At 38.0% G+C, this 15752-nt stretch overlaps 1 protein-coding gene across 7 annotated transcripts in view; it reads right to left on the minus strand.

Annotated features, from left to right (window-relative positions):
• The window catches only part of ZNF438 (zinc finger protein 438), a 190844-nt gene that overhangs the window by 140007 nt on the left and 35085 nt on the right, over nucleotides 1-15752 (minus strand). The window lies entirely within an intron of this gene.

Consider the following 15752-nt stretch of genomic DNA (forward strand, 5'->3'; position numbering starts at 1 on the left):
AATTACCGTTGGTTCTCCTTATTCACAGTAGTTAAGTTCTATGAAGTCACCATGAACACTGAATTAGGGAATACCAAACTGTTTACTCATAAGGGAAATTCAGGGTTGGGTTCCTGAGAGCTCCTGAGAGCCTCTGATTACATTTTAATTAGCTGATCAAACATAACCTCATTTTATGTATATTTCTGTTTCAAGATACCTTATTAATATATAGTCATCCACTGCATGATGTGTCAGTCAACAACGGACTGCATATATGATGGAGGTGGTCCCATAAGATTATCAAGCTATATTTTCACTGTACATTTTCTATGTTTAGATAAATAAATATTTACTATTGTGTTACAATTGCCTACGAATTCAGTATAGTAACACACTGTACAGGTTTGTAGCCCAGGAACAAGAGGCTATACCAAATAGCCTACGTGTATAGTAAGCTATAGATTCATATCAGTACACTCTATGATATTTTCACAATGACAAAATCACCTAATGATATATTTCTCAGAATTTAACCCTGTTGTTAAGCAATGTATGGCTGTTCACTGTTGAGTCACTAACACTGAACTCATAGCCAACGGCACTATAAGTTTATCTATCACATGCATTTTCTCCTTAAGGCACATCACAGCCTTCTTGCACTTAGGTGCAATATACAGCACTTCAGTTCCACACTGGGTAGTCATTTTAAACACAGAAATCATAAGCCTAAAAAAGCAAAAATCATGGCACTATATAAACCACAAAAAGGAGACTTGTTTACCGTATGAGAGCTGAAGGAAATCAGCTTGTCAACTAGGAATGTGTTGAGCAATCCAAATTTTTCACCATTCTGTACCATTTGCAGTCACGCACTCAGTTGAATGCCTAGTGTCATGAGTATTGATTTTGCAGTTACAAATAAATTTTATAGGTTCAGTATCCCTTACCCTGAAACGTTTGGGGTCGGAAGTGTTTTGAATTCAGAGTTTTTAAAAATTTTGAAACATTTGCATTATATACTTATTGAGTATCCCTAATCCAAAAATCTGAAATCCAAAATGCTCCCATGAGTATTTCATTTGCGCATGACCCTTGAGGATTGTGTTGAGCATCATGTTGGCACTCAAAAAGTTTAGGATTTTAGAGCATTTCTGATTTTAGATCAGAGATGCTCAATCTGTAGTAAGCAGACGAATTCATGAAAACAAAATCTGTGAATAATAAGGGTCAATTCTATTTGTTTTTACAGTGATAACACAATTACAAACCTTGGTTGAGTACAGCATCATAGAAAGAACAATGTTCTTACTAAATTTAAAAAATGGTGAAACAGATATAAACTTGGACTTGGCTGTGGTTCACATATAATTCACAACTGTGCCCAAAACTGCAATATATTACCAATCAAAATTGGGGGAAACATATTTCACAACTGAATCCACAAAAGATGTGACATTCTACCAATTAAAATTTACAAACGTTTATACACACACACAGGGTTAAAAAAATTGAACTAAGGCTGGTTGTGGTGGCTCACACCTGTAATCCCAACATTTTGGGAGGACGAGATGGGAGGATTGCTTGAGCTTGGGTGGTCAAGGCTGAAGTAAGTTGTGATCACACCACTGCACTTCAGCCTGGGCAACAGAGTACACCCCTGTCTCAAAAAAAAAAAAAAAAAAAAAAAAAAAAAAACTAAAATATTTGTGACAAAGCTGATGCTGAATTAAAAAAAAAAATTCCAGCATGATAGTCCATGTTTTCTTTTTGTTATCTATCTTAGAATTCTTTGAGGCTTAGACTTTGCAAAATCATCAACATAACGGATGATTTTCATTCAAACATTACATTCAAAGTCAGTTGAAAATAGCTATGGACTAAACGTTTGTGTCACCTTAAATTCTTATGCTGAAGCCCTAATACCCAATGTGATGGTATTCAGAGGTAGTGCCTTTAATTAGCGTTAGATTAGGTCATGTTGGTGGGGCCCTCCTGATGAGATTAATGCTGTTACAAAAAGAAACAGATCTCTCTCTCTCTCCCCACCCACCACCCCCCATCCAAGTGCACACACCCAGGAAGGGCCATGTGAGGACATAATGAGAAGATCAAACCAGGTCTGCAAACCAAGAAGCAGGCCCTCACCAGAAACTGATCTGCTGGTGCCTTGATCTTTGACTTTCCAGCCTTCCAAACCGGGAGAAATGAATTGTTGTTTAAGCCACCCAGTATGTCATATTTTGAGAGAGCAGCCCAAACTAAGACAGAAATCTTTTATTCAAGATTTAATTTTTATGGCGAACTTACTTTTTTACTTAAATAAGTTTATATTATGTACTAGAATAAAATGAACTTGAGAATGCCCACAATTTAGCAGCATCTAAATTTGGTTAATATGTTTAAAAGATTTCCATAATAGACACAATTTATTTGACAAGTTTGTCATAAAAATTTTATTGAATAAAGGTGCTGTAAATCGAGTTTACTGTTTTTTTAATAGTAGCTTTGAAAATGTATGTGCTAGAATATTTACATATTAAACTATTACAAAATAAAATTTAATAGAATTTGCTTTGAACTTACCAGGTACCTCATTATCGACATAGAGATTACATTCTCAAATTTAAAAATCACAATTTATATAGAAAACAGTAACTTGAAAAAAATCAATAATTTCAAATGTAGCAATCACAAAATGCAACCTGAAAAAGACTACAATTTTATGAAGCAATTAAAGATAAAATACAACCGTATTTTTAAAATTTTTTTTCCAGGAAAATACAGAGAGCTGTATTCTGTGGAGCTCCTTAGTACTTTCTAATCTCCCTTATGTAGTATATTATTAGTCAGGGTTCTCCAGAGAAAGAGAGAGATAACAAGATTATAATTATTGTACCTAATAAATATATTAGTACAAATTATAGCTAAGAAACTAAATAATGTAAGCTTTTACTGAGAATTATATTTACGCTATTTTTAATGTTAAAACAGTTTTGCTTTAATGAATATAGCTATATGTTAATATGTTTTAGAAATAACTTTATTTTTAAAATAATTTCTTAATAGGACTATTTTATAGGTTCGCCAATATGATGAAACCAATTTGTCAGTCAAGCAATAAAATTATATAAGTTTACAGTTTTTTAGAAAGAATATCAATTTTGGCAATAAACAGTTAACCTAGATGTGACAGTTAATTTTATGAGTCACTTTGGATAGGTTATGATGGCCAGCTGTTTGGTATAACACTAATCTAGATGTTGTGTGAAGGTCTCTGTGGATGTAATTAACATTTATAATTAGTTGACTTGAAATAAAGCAGACTCCATACTGTGGTGGGCCTTATTCAATCAGATGAAGGCCTTAACAGCTAAGATAAAAGTTACCTGAAAAAGAGGCAAGTCTACATCAAGATGGTAACATAGAAATGCTGAGTTTCCAGCCTACTAGCCTATTTTGCAATTTTTACACTCAAGACCATTACCAACTCTTACTTAAGTATATAGCCTGCTGCTGTATTCTACATGTTTGATTTGCCAACTCCCAAAATCCTGTGAGCCAATTCCTTAAAATAAACTCTATATCTTTCTCTTGTTCTCTCTCTGTTTCTCTGGAGAACCCTGACTAATAATATACTGCGTAAGGGAGATTAGAAAGTATTTAAGGAGCTCCACCAAAAGGAAGCTGCTCCCTGATAAGAGTAGAGAGAAAGGGTTTTATTTTAAGAAACATGCAAGCAAAGAAGAATTAACATTAGCATTAACTTCTTTTAAAGAAGAACCGAATCCCAGATTCTATGGCCACATCTTCCTATACCAGAATGATACATAACCCAATAACCCTGACCCTTAGCTTTCAGAGAACAGGGACATATCTTACATCTCTTTGTATCCCCTTTCTAGCAGTGAGTGTGAGACAGAGAAGATGCTCTAAATGGTTGCTGAATAAACTAAAGTCTCAGAAGACATCTCCAGTCCTAAATGTGATTAAGGGGGCGAGAATGTATGCAAAAATATGGATTTTAATGTTTTGAGTAGTATTGTGGTGTTGTCATTCTGAGACTGTTGTGTGTGCACTATAGGATGAAAATAAATAATTGTAGGACTTTCCAGTTCTATAAGCACTCATATCCTTGAAAACAGAGGAAAGAGATACAGAAAGAAGATTTAAACACACTATCATCTCCACCATAGTCTCAAGTTTGAATTGGAAACACCAATATAAACTTATGAAATATTTTATCTTCAATATGTGCACATACTTCTGATCTCTGTCTACAGAAAGGGCTGAGAGAAAACATGATCACCCCTTAAACAGTAGGGCTTCTAAGAGAAATAGCTGAATCTAGGACTCAGGAGCTAAGTTTAAGAGGCTTCCATTGGCCAAAGATGGAATAATTTGAGCTTCAGTGATGGTAATACTTGAAATGGATTAACTAATAAGTTAAATTCTAAAAGTTCATAATAATATTCTTAAAAAACTGGTCACCTTTAAGAGATGATAGAGAACCAATTCATTATCTTAAAAAATATATCAAAGGGAAAAAATCAAGAATTTGTTACCTGTCTTTTGAGAACTCTGGGTAACTGAATAAGAGATAAGGACATGTATCTCTTTATAAAAATATTCCAATGAATAAATAAAAAAAAATAAAAAGAATTAGAATGTTACTATTTTTCAAACCTTAATGAACAAACAGATACAAATAATATGCATAAATAGCTGCTAAGATCACAAAAAAAGATGCAACCAAACATTGACAGTAGGTTATCCAGACCAGCAGCCTCAGCCTCACTCAGATACTTGCCAGAAATACAAACCCTCAGGTCCAACCTCCAATCTCCTGAATCAGAAGGTTTGGGCATAGGACCCAGTAATCTGCGTTTTATTATTACAAGCCCACCAGGTGATTCAGAGGTATCCTAAACTTCATTAAATTCTATGTATAGAACTGCCAAAGGAATCAAATCTGAGTCTGATCCAGTTCATGGACAGCTGCCAATTTATAGGAATTATAGAGGTCAGAGAAACGTGTGGATCTACACCACAAATACGCACACATTAAAATCCAGAATGTGGGAAATTCTACAGATCAAACCTCCCAGGTTCTTCAACAGGTAAACTGTATGGAACTTAAAGGGATGGAGAAGGAACGTAAAGATTAAGAATCTATAAAGTAACCTGTATAGATTAAGAGAGATTGAAGATATGACTTTTTTTTTTTAATGAGCAAAACCAGGAGACAACTTCCAGAATGGAGGAATGAAGAGTGCCATAGAATTTCTCCCCAACAAAAACAATTTAACTGGAAAAAAAATTGTTTAAAACAACCACTTAAACTGGAAATTGTTTGAAGAGTATATAATAAATGGAGAAACATGCATTCAAGAAAATATTATAAATCTTGTTAAGAGCCTGTCAGTGGCATTTGAGCCATGACCTGCTCCCACCTTACCTCCCCTGCACCTCCAAGCTCTGACTTATGTCTTAGTCTGTTTTACTTACTCGAGAGCTCTAGTCCAGAAGGTCCGGTCAAGAATATGGGGGCTCCTTTTCCCCTCAGCTCCCAAGCTGGGGCTGCATTTTCACCCTGGTAGAACAAGCCACTGGCACTGTTCATTTTCCCTAGCCCTCTATGGTAGAGTCTCTATTCTGTAGAGGCACAGCTGAGAGGGCCAGGGCTTCCTTACTCTAGCCAGCCCTCATTTGTGGGGCAAAAGTTCTACTCTAGGTGCAGCAGGCTGAAAACACTGGGCTTCTATCACTCCTGGATCAACTTGCTGGTGGGGCAAAGGTTCCATATCCATAGGGGCAAGCCAAGAAGACAAGTGGCTAATGCCCATGCTCCCAACACCCTTTTATAGCAGGGGTGTCACTCTGGAAGAAGTGAGTCACTATTCCTGCCCCCAGTTTCTGTGCAGTGGTGCAAGGTTCTACCTGTGGGGAGATGCAGACTGGAGACAGCAGCCCTTAAGGACAAAAAGTTCCTCTGCTCTGTCTGAGGGAATTGACATTATTTGCAAGAGAGCTTGAAGAACTGAATGCCTAAGTACAATATCAAAAACAATGAAGAACTTTGTGGAGAGCAGTTAAGAAGGTGCTCATGGCCCCAGGATACAAGCAGCAACCAACAAATTAGGACTATCAGAAGTTTAACAGAACTAGAAAAAGAGACAGCCAGCTCACAGTAAACACAGAGGTCAGGAAGGCTGTGCCCAAGTGGGAGGCTGCATCCACTTGAGCAATCAGAGCTTGATATGGGCACAAGCCACACAGATCAATTAAAAAAGGAAGCTTCACTGTCACTCGGGGGCTGAAGTATAATCTCTGATCAAACAGTGGCTGAACAATAAGCTCTTCTGCCCCAAGATCAACTCCTAGGAAGCCAGGCTTTAATATGAAAGTATCCCTGGCAGTTTACTAGACTGTGGGCATGCTCAAGGCTTGCTTCGCTCAGGAGTGACTGGGAATGAATAATCCAAGCTACTAATCTATGGCTGAACATGGGGCAAAACAAACTTCTTGCCATCTGCAAGACCCTTGCCAGATGTTAGTACCTTACTCTTGGACTTCCCAGCCTATACACTGTAAGAAATAAATTTATTTTTTGGTATTCTGTTATAGCAACAGAAACAGACTGAGATATAAAATTGGTACCAAGACGTAGGATTTTTGCTATAATATCTGAAAATGCAGAAGTGGCTTTGGAACTGGGTAACGGGTAGAAGCTGGAAGACTGTGGAGGAGCTGGATAGAAAAAAACCTGCATTGCCATAAATGGAGCATTAAGGGTGATTCTGGTGAAGGTTCTGAAGATGACTAGAGAAACTCTGAATCTTCTTTTTTTTTTTTTTTTAAGACAGTCTTGCTCTGTCGCCCAAGTTGGAGTGCAATGGTGCAATCTCAGCTCACTGCAACCTCTACCTTCCAGGTTCAAGTGATTCTCCTGCCTCAGCCTCCCAAGTAGCTGGGATTACAGGCATGCGCCACCAAGCCCCACTAATTTTTGTATTTTTATTAGAGGAGGGGTTCTGCCATGTTGGCCAGGCTGGTCTCAAACACCAAACCTCAGGTGATCTGCCTGCCTCGGCCTCCCACAGTGCAGGGATTACAGGCGTGAGCCACCGTGCCCAGCCTGAATCTTCTTAGAGATTACTTAAGTGCTCATGACCAGAATGTTGATAGAAATATGTAAAGGTCATTCTGAAGAGGCCTCAGATGGAAATGAGGAGCAAGGTACTAGAACTTGGAATAAAGGCCACGCTTGTCACAAAGCAGCGAACAGCCTGACATGCCTCAAGGCTATGTCCATGCCCTAGGGGTTTGTGGAATGCTGGACTTGAGAGTGATGAACTAGCATATCGAGTGGAAGAAATTTCTAGCAGCAAAACATTCAAGATACTGTGTGGTTACTTTTTGCTACTTACAGTGAGATTTGGGAGCAAAGGGATGACAAAGACAGAATTTATAATCAAATGAAAAGCAAAGTGGAAAGATTTGGAAAACTCTCCTCAGGCTGGCTATGTAGAATTTAAAAAGCTTGTTTAGGAAAGGAAACCAAGAATGTGGCCTAGCAACCATTTGCTAAAGAGATTCATATTGATACAAGGGACCCAGAGGCTATTCATCAGGACAATTAGAGAAAGACTCCAAAAGGCATTTCACACATCTTCAAAGCTGCTCCTCCCATCAGAGGCCCAGAGGCCTAGGAGTGCAGAATGGTTTTGTGGGAGCCCATGGCATCCATGGCATTCTGCACAGCCCGCTGTCCAGGACTGCCTCAGGACTCTGCTCCCTGCACCCCACAGCAATGCTCTGTGGCTGCCCCAGTCACGACCCAAGTAGCAGCAAGTGTGGCTCAACTCACCACTCTGGAAGGCACAAGCTATAAATTTTGGTGGCATCCACAAGGTGCTAATTCTGCAGCTGTACAGAATGTAACAGAAGTGGGGCTATGGTAGTTTCACCTAGATTTCAAAGGATATACCAAAAAGACTGGTGCCCTGGCAGAGACTTGTCAACAAGGGTAGACCCATTGCTGAGAGCCCCTACTAGGGCAATGCCTAGTGCAGCCAGAAGCAAGGCCACAGCAGAGTCCCCACTAAAGTAATACCTAATGAAGCTGTGGGAGCAGGAATTCTGCTGAGACCCCAGAACTATACCACCAGCATGCAGGTCCAACCTGCGAAAGCCACAGGCACCCAACTGTAACCTACAAGGGCTGACATATGGACTGAGCATAGTAAAGCCACGGGGGTGGAACCACTTGAGGCCTTGGAGGCCCAACCCTGCACCCGTGTGCCCAGGATGCAGGACATGGAATCAAAGGAGATTATTCTCCAGCTGTAAGATGTAATGCTGTTTTCCTTGTTGGGTTTTCGTTTTACATGGGATCTGTTACTCCTTAATTTTTTCCTGTTCCTCCCTTTTGGAATGGCAATGTCTGTCCTACGCCTGCTCCACCACTATATTTTGGAAGTAGGTAACTTGTTTGATTTAACAGGCTCACAGCTGAAAAGAGTCTGCCTGAAGGCAAATTACACCATGTGTCTCACTCAAATCTGATTTACATGAGACTTGGAACTTTGGGCTTTTGAATGCATGATAGAATGAATGAAGACTCTGGAGCTACTGGGATGGAATGAATGTATTTTTAAACACCAGAAGGACATAAATTTTGGGCGCCCAGGGTGGAATGCTATGGTTTAAATGTGTTCTCCAAAGGTTCACTGTATTGGAAACTTGGTCCTGAATGCAGAAGTATTGAGAAGTAGTACTTTTAAGAGGTGACTGGGTCATGAGGTTTCTGCTCTCATGAATGGATTAGTAGATTAATAAGTTACTGGATTAATGGGTTATCACACAGGTAGGTTAGCTATCACAAGAGTGCATCCGTTTATAAAATCCAGTTTTGTTCTCACTCATGTGCCCTCTCCGCATGCGATGCTCTGTGCCACCTTGGGACTCTGTAGAGAATTCCCACCAGCAAGAAGGCCCTCACCAGAGGCTCGCACCATGCTCTTGGACTTCTCAGCTTCCAGAACCATAAGAAATAAATTTCTTTTCCTTATTGGTATTGGTCTTTGGTATTCTGTTACAGTAACAGAAAATGGACTAAAACAGATGCCATTAGGAGAAAAAAGAGGCAGAAATAATACTTAAAGAAATAATGAGGCTAGGCATGGTGGCTCACATCTGTACCTCCAGCATCTTGGGAGGCCGAGGTGGGAGGATTGCTTGAGCCCAGGAATTTGATACCAGCCTAGGAAACATGGTGAGACCCTGTCTCTATAAAAAATATTAAAAATTAACCAGGCAGGGTGAAACACACCTGTAGTTCCAGCTACTCAGGAGGCTGAGGTGGGAGGACTGCTTAAGCCTGCAGTGAGGTAGAGCCTGCAGTGAGCTGAGATCATGCCACTATACTCCAGCCTGGGTGAGAGAGTGAGACCCTGTCTCAGAGAGAGGAAAAAAAAATAATGAATGAAAAAGAACAAAAAATAAATAAATAATGGTTGAAATCTTTCCAAATTTGATAAAAGAAAAAGAAATATGAATCTACACATCCCCCAAGGAGCTCAACAAATTCTAAATAGGATAAATACAAAGAGATATACTTCCAGACACATTACAGGCAAAATCTTGAGAGCCAAAGACAAGGAGAAAATCTTGAAAGCAGCAAGAGCAAAATGACCAGACAAGTACAAAGCAGCCCCCAATACGATTAACAGCTGACTTCTCATTAGAAACAAGGGAGGCCAGAAAGCAATGGAATTAAATATTCAAAGTACTAAAGTAAAATACTGTGAATTATGACTCTAATATCCAGCAATACTGTATTTTTAAAATAAAGGTCAAATTAAGGCATCCCCAGAAAAATAAAGACAGAAAATTTGTTGCTAGAATATCTGTTTTACAAGAAATACTAAAGGAAATTCTTCAGGCTAAAAGCAAGTAACACCAAACAGTAATTGGAAGCCCCAAAAAACAAAGCATGCCAGTAAAGGAAATTACGTACATTATTGCAAAAGACACTGTAATTGCATATTTCTTCCCCTTTCTTCTCTTAACTGATTTAAAGAATAATTCAATAAAACACTGTAGCTATAATTTTATTATTGGGCTAACAACATTTACTGCTATACATTTAGACAATAACAGCACAAAAGAAGCAGGTGAGAACAAAGTTCTTCGGGAGTAAGAAAATGACCCCAGAGCTAACTCAAATATGCAGAAATATGTAAAGAAAATAAAAAATAGAGAGGTCAATACAACTAACTATAAATACGTACTTGCTCTCCCTTGTCTCAGCTTCTTCAAAAGACATAAAGTAAAAATTACAACAGTGTGTTGTTGGGTTTGACACAATAGGTACATCAATAATAGCAAAAAAAGTTGGGGAAGGAAATGGAGCTAACAGAGGAAGTCTATTTTGCTGAAAGTAAGTATAAATCAGAAGTGAAATTCTTATAAATCGGGATGTACACTGTAAACCCTGGAGCAACCACTAAGAAAATAACTCAAAATATATATTTTAAAAAGTAGCAAAGGAATTAAAGCATCACACTACAATATATCTACTTAATTCAAAAGAAGGCAAGAAAGGAAAGAACAAAAAAGACCTGAGACCTATAGAAAACAAAATTCGTAACTGCAGACAAAAATCCAACTATATCAGTAATCACATTAAATGTGAACAGATGAAGCAATCTAATCAAAAGAAAGATTATCAGGCTGTATTTTTATAAAAGAAAAAGAACAAAGATCCCAACTATATAAAATCTACAGAAGACACATTTTAGGTTCAATCATACAAATAGGTTGAAAGTAAAAGCTATACCATACAAACAGTAAACATAAAAGAATCAGGCAAAATACATTTTAAAGCAAGAATATATTACTAGAAATAAAGAGAAACACTTCATAATGACAGAAGGGTCAATCCATCAGGAAGGTATAACAATTAGAAGCATATATGCACTTAACAAGAGAAGGAAGAAAAGACAGTCGAAGGGATACACAATTGAAAAATAATAATTGGAGACTTCCCTCTTTCAATACTAGATAAAACCACCAGGAAGAAAATCAACAAGAATACAGAAGATTTGAACAACACTGTAAGACAACTAGACCTACAGACAACTATATAACACTCCACCCAACAAGGCAATATGCATTATTAAGTGCACATGAAACATTTTCCAAAAGAGACCATACGCTAGGCCATAAACAACCTTCAATAATTTAAAGAGATTAATCACACAAAGAATGTTCTCTGAAACAATGGAATGCAATTAGAATACAAATCAGTAACAGAAGGAATTTTAGGAAATTCACAAAGATGGGAGGGAACCACACTCCTAAATAACCAATGGGTCAAAGAAATCAGAGAGAAAATTAGAAAATACCTTGAGATTAGTGAGAACTAAAACTCAACATACCAAAATTTATTGGATACAGCTAAAGAAAATAATACCCAGAAAGACATTTGTAGCTATAAATGCCTATATTAAAAAAGAAAGATCTCAAGTGGATAATCTAATCTTCCACCTTAAGACAGAACCTACAAAAAGAAAAGCAAACTAAACCTAAGCAAGCAGACGGAAGGAAATAATAAAGAATAATGTACAAACAAATGAAACAGAGAATAGAAAATCCAGAAAACAAAGACACTGGCAAAGGATTTGGGAATCAGGTGGTTATTGTTGTTGATAGAAAGGAAGGTTCTTATTAGGAGGAACAAAATCCAGATTGCAAGGAATTTAAGGAATAAATGGGAGGGGAAAAAAATGAAGGCAGCATATGCAGACTCTTCTTTCAATAAGCTTGAAGAAAAAGAATGAGAAGACTGAAAATGAACGCAAAAAGAAATTATTAACAAAGTCTTCTAAGAGGCAGAAAGGAATTAAGGCTCTAGGCAAATAAATTGGCCTTGGAAGATACGGCAGACACTAGTGGTTGCCTACCTAGTCTTCCCTTCTTTCCGAATAACAAAATCCTATTTTTTTTTTTTTTTTACCTTGGGAGGAGTGAAGGGCCATGAATCTTGACTAGTCTAAGCCAAACATAGGACTTCCGTACCCCTCACCACTGACTGGCTTAGAAACGGGTATAGGATGCAATTTTAGCTAATGAGGTCATGTTTTCTAGGAGGCTTCTAAGAAAGTTTTCTTCATTTTAAAAAAAGACATAAGAGAGACACCTTCTTTTCTTACAGTCATGGGTGCTTTGATATGAGTATGTCATTCTTGGAGTTAAAGCTGCCATCTTGAGATGAGGAGGGGAAAAGTCTGAAGACAAAAGCCAACTAATCAGGATGGTAGAATGAAAAGACAGAGCCAGAGAGTCTGATGATAAGAGTTAGCTGCTATATAAGCCAACTAAAAAAACATCTTTCTTCCAGATTTCTAGTTATATGAGATAATAAAATGCAGTTATTACATACGATACTTTCAGTTGGGTCTCTGTCACTTACCAGCTGAAAGCATTCTAACTGATATAGAAAGAAAGATACTTTCACAAGACAGATGTGGATGAAATTAACTTTGCATGTTGGAGATAAGGGAATTTGAGAGTTTCAGCCTAAAGTTTCATTTATTAAAGAAAATGAAACTCATATAGATCCATTTTACAAAGGGGGTGACCTTAACAGCTGCTGTTTCTTGCTTTAAAATATCAAGTATTGGCTGGGCGCAGTGGCTCATGCCTCTAATCCCAGCACTTTGGGAGGCCGAGGCGGGTGGATCATGAGGTCAGGAGTTTGAGACCATCCTGGCTAACACAGTGAAACCCCGTCTCTACTAAGAAAAATACAAAAAATTAGCCGGGCATGGTGGCGGGCCCCTGTAGTCCCAGCTACTCAGGAGGCTGAGGCAGGAGAACGGCATGAACCCGAGAGGCGGAGCTTGCAATGAGCCGAGATCACGCCCCTGCACTCCAGCCTGGGTGACAGAGAGAGACTGTCTCAAAAAAAAAAAAAAAAAAAAAAATCAAGTATTACTAATGATAACAATAGCTAGTAATGAAGACGATTATGATCATAAGCTCATGGTTATTAAAGTATTTTTAAAGCTAGGTATTTTATCCTTTATTGTTTACCTTCTGCATTCTATTTGACTTCAACAGTGAAAACACACCGATCTCTTTTACTTTCTGTTTATAACAATTTTCATGGCAGTTTCATTTTTCATACTTTCATGGTATATAACACAGTATACCACGATATAGTTTACAGAGGGAATCCTTAACTTTGAAGAACAAACACTTTGAAAACTAAACAATTTATAAAAAGATTTCTCTATTTCCATACACTTTCTGAATCTGGTCAAGAAAATAAAACAACATTTCAACTGCATCTGTGCAATGATAGCTTTGATTAATATCAGAAGATGGAAAATCAACACTGTAGCCACATAGATACATACCAGAGAAAGCACACTTTTAACAGAAATAACAAAAAACACTAGAATTGTGCTCTTATCCAAGCGGTTCCCAAATGGAAAAAAAAAATCTGAAAGTTAAATTGTAAGACAGCTTTTGAAGCCCAAAACATTTTTCCTATAGAAACAACATTACTATGAGTCATGTCATTACTAGGCCAGTCCATAAAAGCCTTGTAAAACCATATGCATAAGACTGTTGTTTGAACTATACCAAAGTAGAATAACAGTTTTTCCTTGGGAAAATACATCATTTTCTCCCTCTTCTCTCTACTAAGTCCCAGAGGAGTGGGCCTCACCAGGGGCTCTGTTCACCTCTCGGAGCTCAGCAGTCATCTCCCTCACTCTGACACTCCATGGTGAGCCACACTGAACTTCTCCAACCTGCGGGGCCTCTCCACTCCAAGTCATTACTGTTATGACCTTCCCTTCTTCTTCTTGTAGGTCACCACCACTCAGCCTTCTGGTCTCAGCTTAATGCTACTTCCTCAGGAAGGCCATCCCTTGTCTCCACACTGAGTCATGTGTTCCTGATGTGTGTGCTCTCACATCACACTATACTTTCCTAACACAGCATTTGTCAATCTCCCCCATAAGCTCCACTGTTTCAGGGATTCATTTCATTTGCTATTAATGTTAAGGTCAGAAGACTGCCTGGCATTTTGACGATTCTTTACACATATTTATTTATATGAATGATTTCTCATAAGATACTTTAATCATTTTTAACTTGATCTATGGTCATTACCAAGGAAAAGGGGGGTTTTCCAAAGAAGACTTCTCCTCCCCTCAATTTACACCTAGAGATTGTTCATAGGGAGGAAGCTACCTATCCAATTTCTTTCCCATTGCTGGTTTATAGTCACTTAAATGGACATTAAAATTTTAGCAAATAGGTATATTTTCTTGATTTGTCTTTTTAGAAGATGAGGCCTTTGAATGATGAAGGAATAGGTATATTTTCTAATATTAACTTTATCTCTTTTTTGTAGGTAATGTCACTCATTCTCATGACTTTTATGTCAGCAACGAAATGCTTATTCCCAAATTTGTATCTCTATGCTTGATTTTTCTCTCAAGCTTAGAATCCAAACTTTCAGCTGTCTATAATTTTTATACCTGAATGTCCCACAAAAACTTCACCCCATCCCCCTGCCCAAGCTTTCTTTTCTCTGGTATTCCCCATTTCAGGTATTTCAGATAATGACATCACCATCTAGCCAGCGGAGTCTCACACCCACGTTATCTCGTCCTTGTTAATTATTCACTGGACCATGGCCTAACAGTGTTGGCATCACTTGGGAGCAGAATCTGAGGCCCCACTGCCAGACCTATTGAATCAAAATCTACCTTTTAACAAAATCCCTAGACAATTCACATGCACATTAAAATCTGAGAAACACTGATGTATAATTCCTTTTTCTCTCTACCCCCACAAAACTTTGATACCAAGTCTACATAGGCAAATATATTCCCTCCCATCCATTTCTGTTATCATGGCCCTGATTAAGCCATCACTTCCTGTGGTGATGTGGAACACTGCAATGGCTTCTTAGCTGACCTCATTCCTGTAGCCCACTGTTCACCCAGACTTTTAGAAGGGACACTCTGATGTACAGCTATGAGAGGGTATATGGTTGGCTGGCCAGAACTGTGCATAATGTAAAGCCTGTCCTATCTATGTTGCAATTTAAAATCTGGGGATGCTCACAAAATTGTCACATAGAAAAGCATGCAAAAAAAAAAAAAACTTTTCTTGTGTTTCCTTGTTATAATCACTGATCTCAATTTTCTTTCCAAATACAAACCTAATCATGTCATATCCCTCTCCAAAATCTTTTAGTGGCTTCTGAAGACATCATGTATTTCTACACTTCTACCTTTCTGTTCATGCTTTTCCCCTTTTCTCCTATCCATCTTGCAAAAATCTTGCCCATCTTCTAAAGTCCTGTTCGAGAGTTATCTTACCAGAGAACAGTCATCTCATCTCACCAGTCCTCTAAGAAATAACTGCTTCTCCATTCACTCTACAACCCACTGCACTCTGTTCAATACACGATTACAACACTCATCTTGCTGTATGAAAGGCCCATGGATGTCTGTCTTTCCTGTCAGACAAGGACTTCCTTAAAGGAATTCTGTATTTCAGTCATTGGCAGATGGTAGATACTCAAAAAATGTTTTAAAAAAACAACTACCATTTATATTTGACATTATTAAAAGCTGTAGAACTTATCACTGATAATGTGAATGTATTTACAAACTATAAAATACTAAGTACCATATCTTTCAAGTTATATGCACCCAGGCACAGTAAAAGCTCAAAAAATG

Source organism: Pan paniscus, chromosome 8 (genome assembly GCF_029289425.2).
Source record: "Pan paniscus chromosome 8, NHGRI_mPanPan1-v2.0_pri, whole genome shotgun sequence".
Classification (NCBI taxonomy): domain Eukaryota; kingdom Metazoa; phylum Chordata; class Mammalia; order Primates; family Hominidae; genus Pan; species Pan paniscus.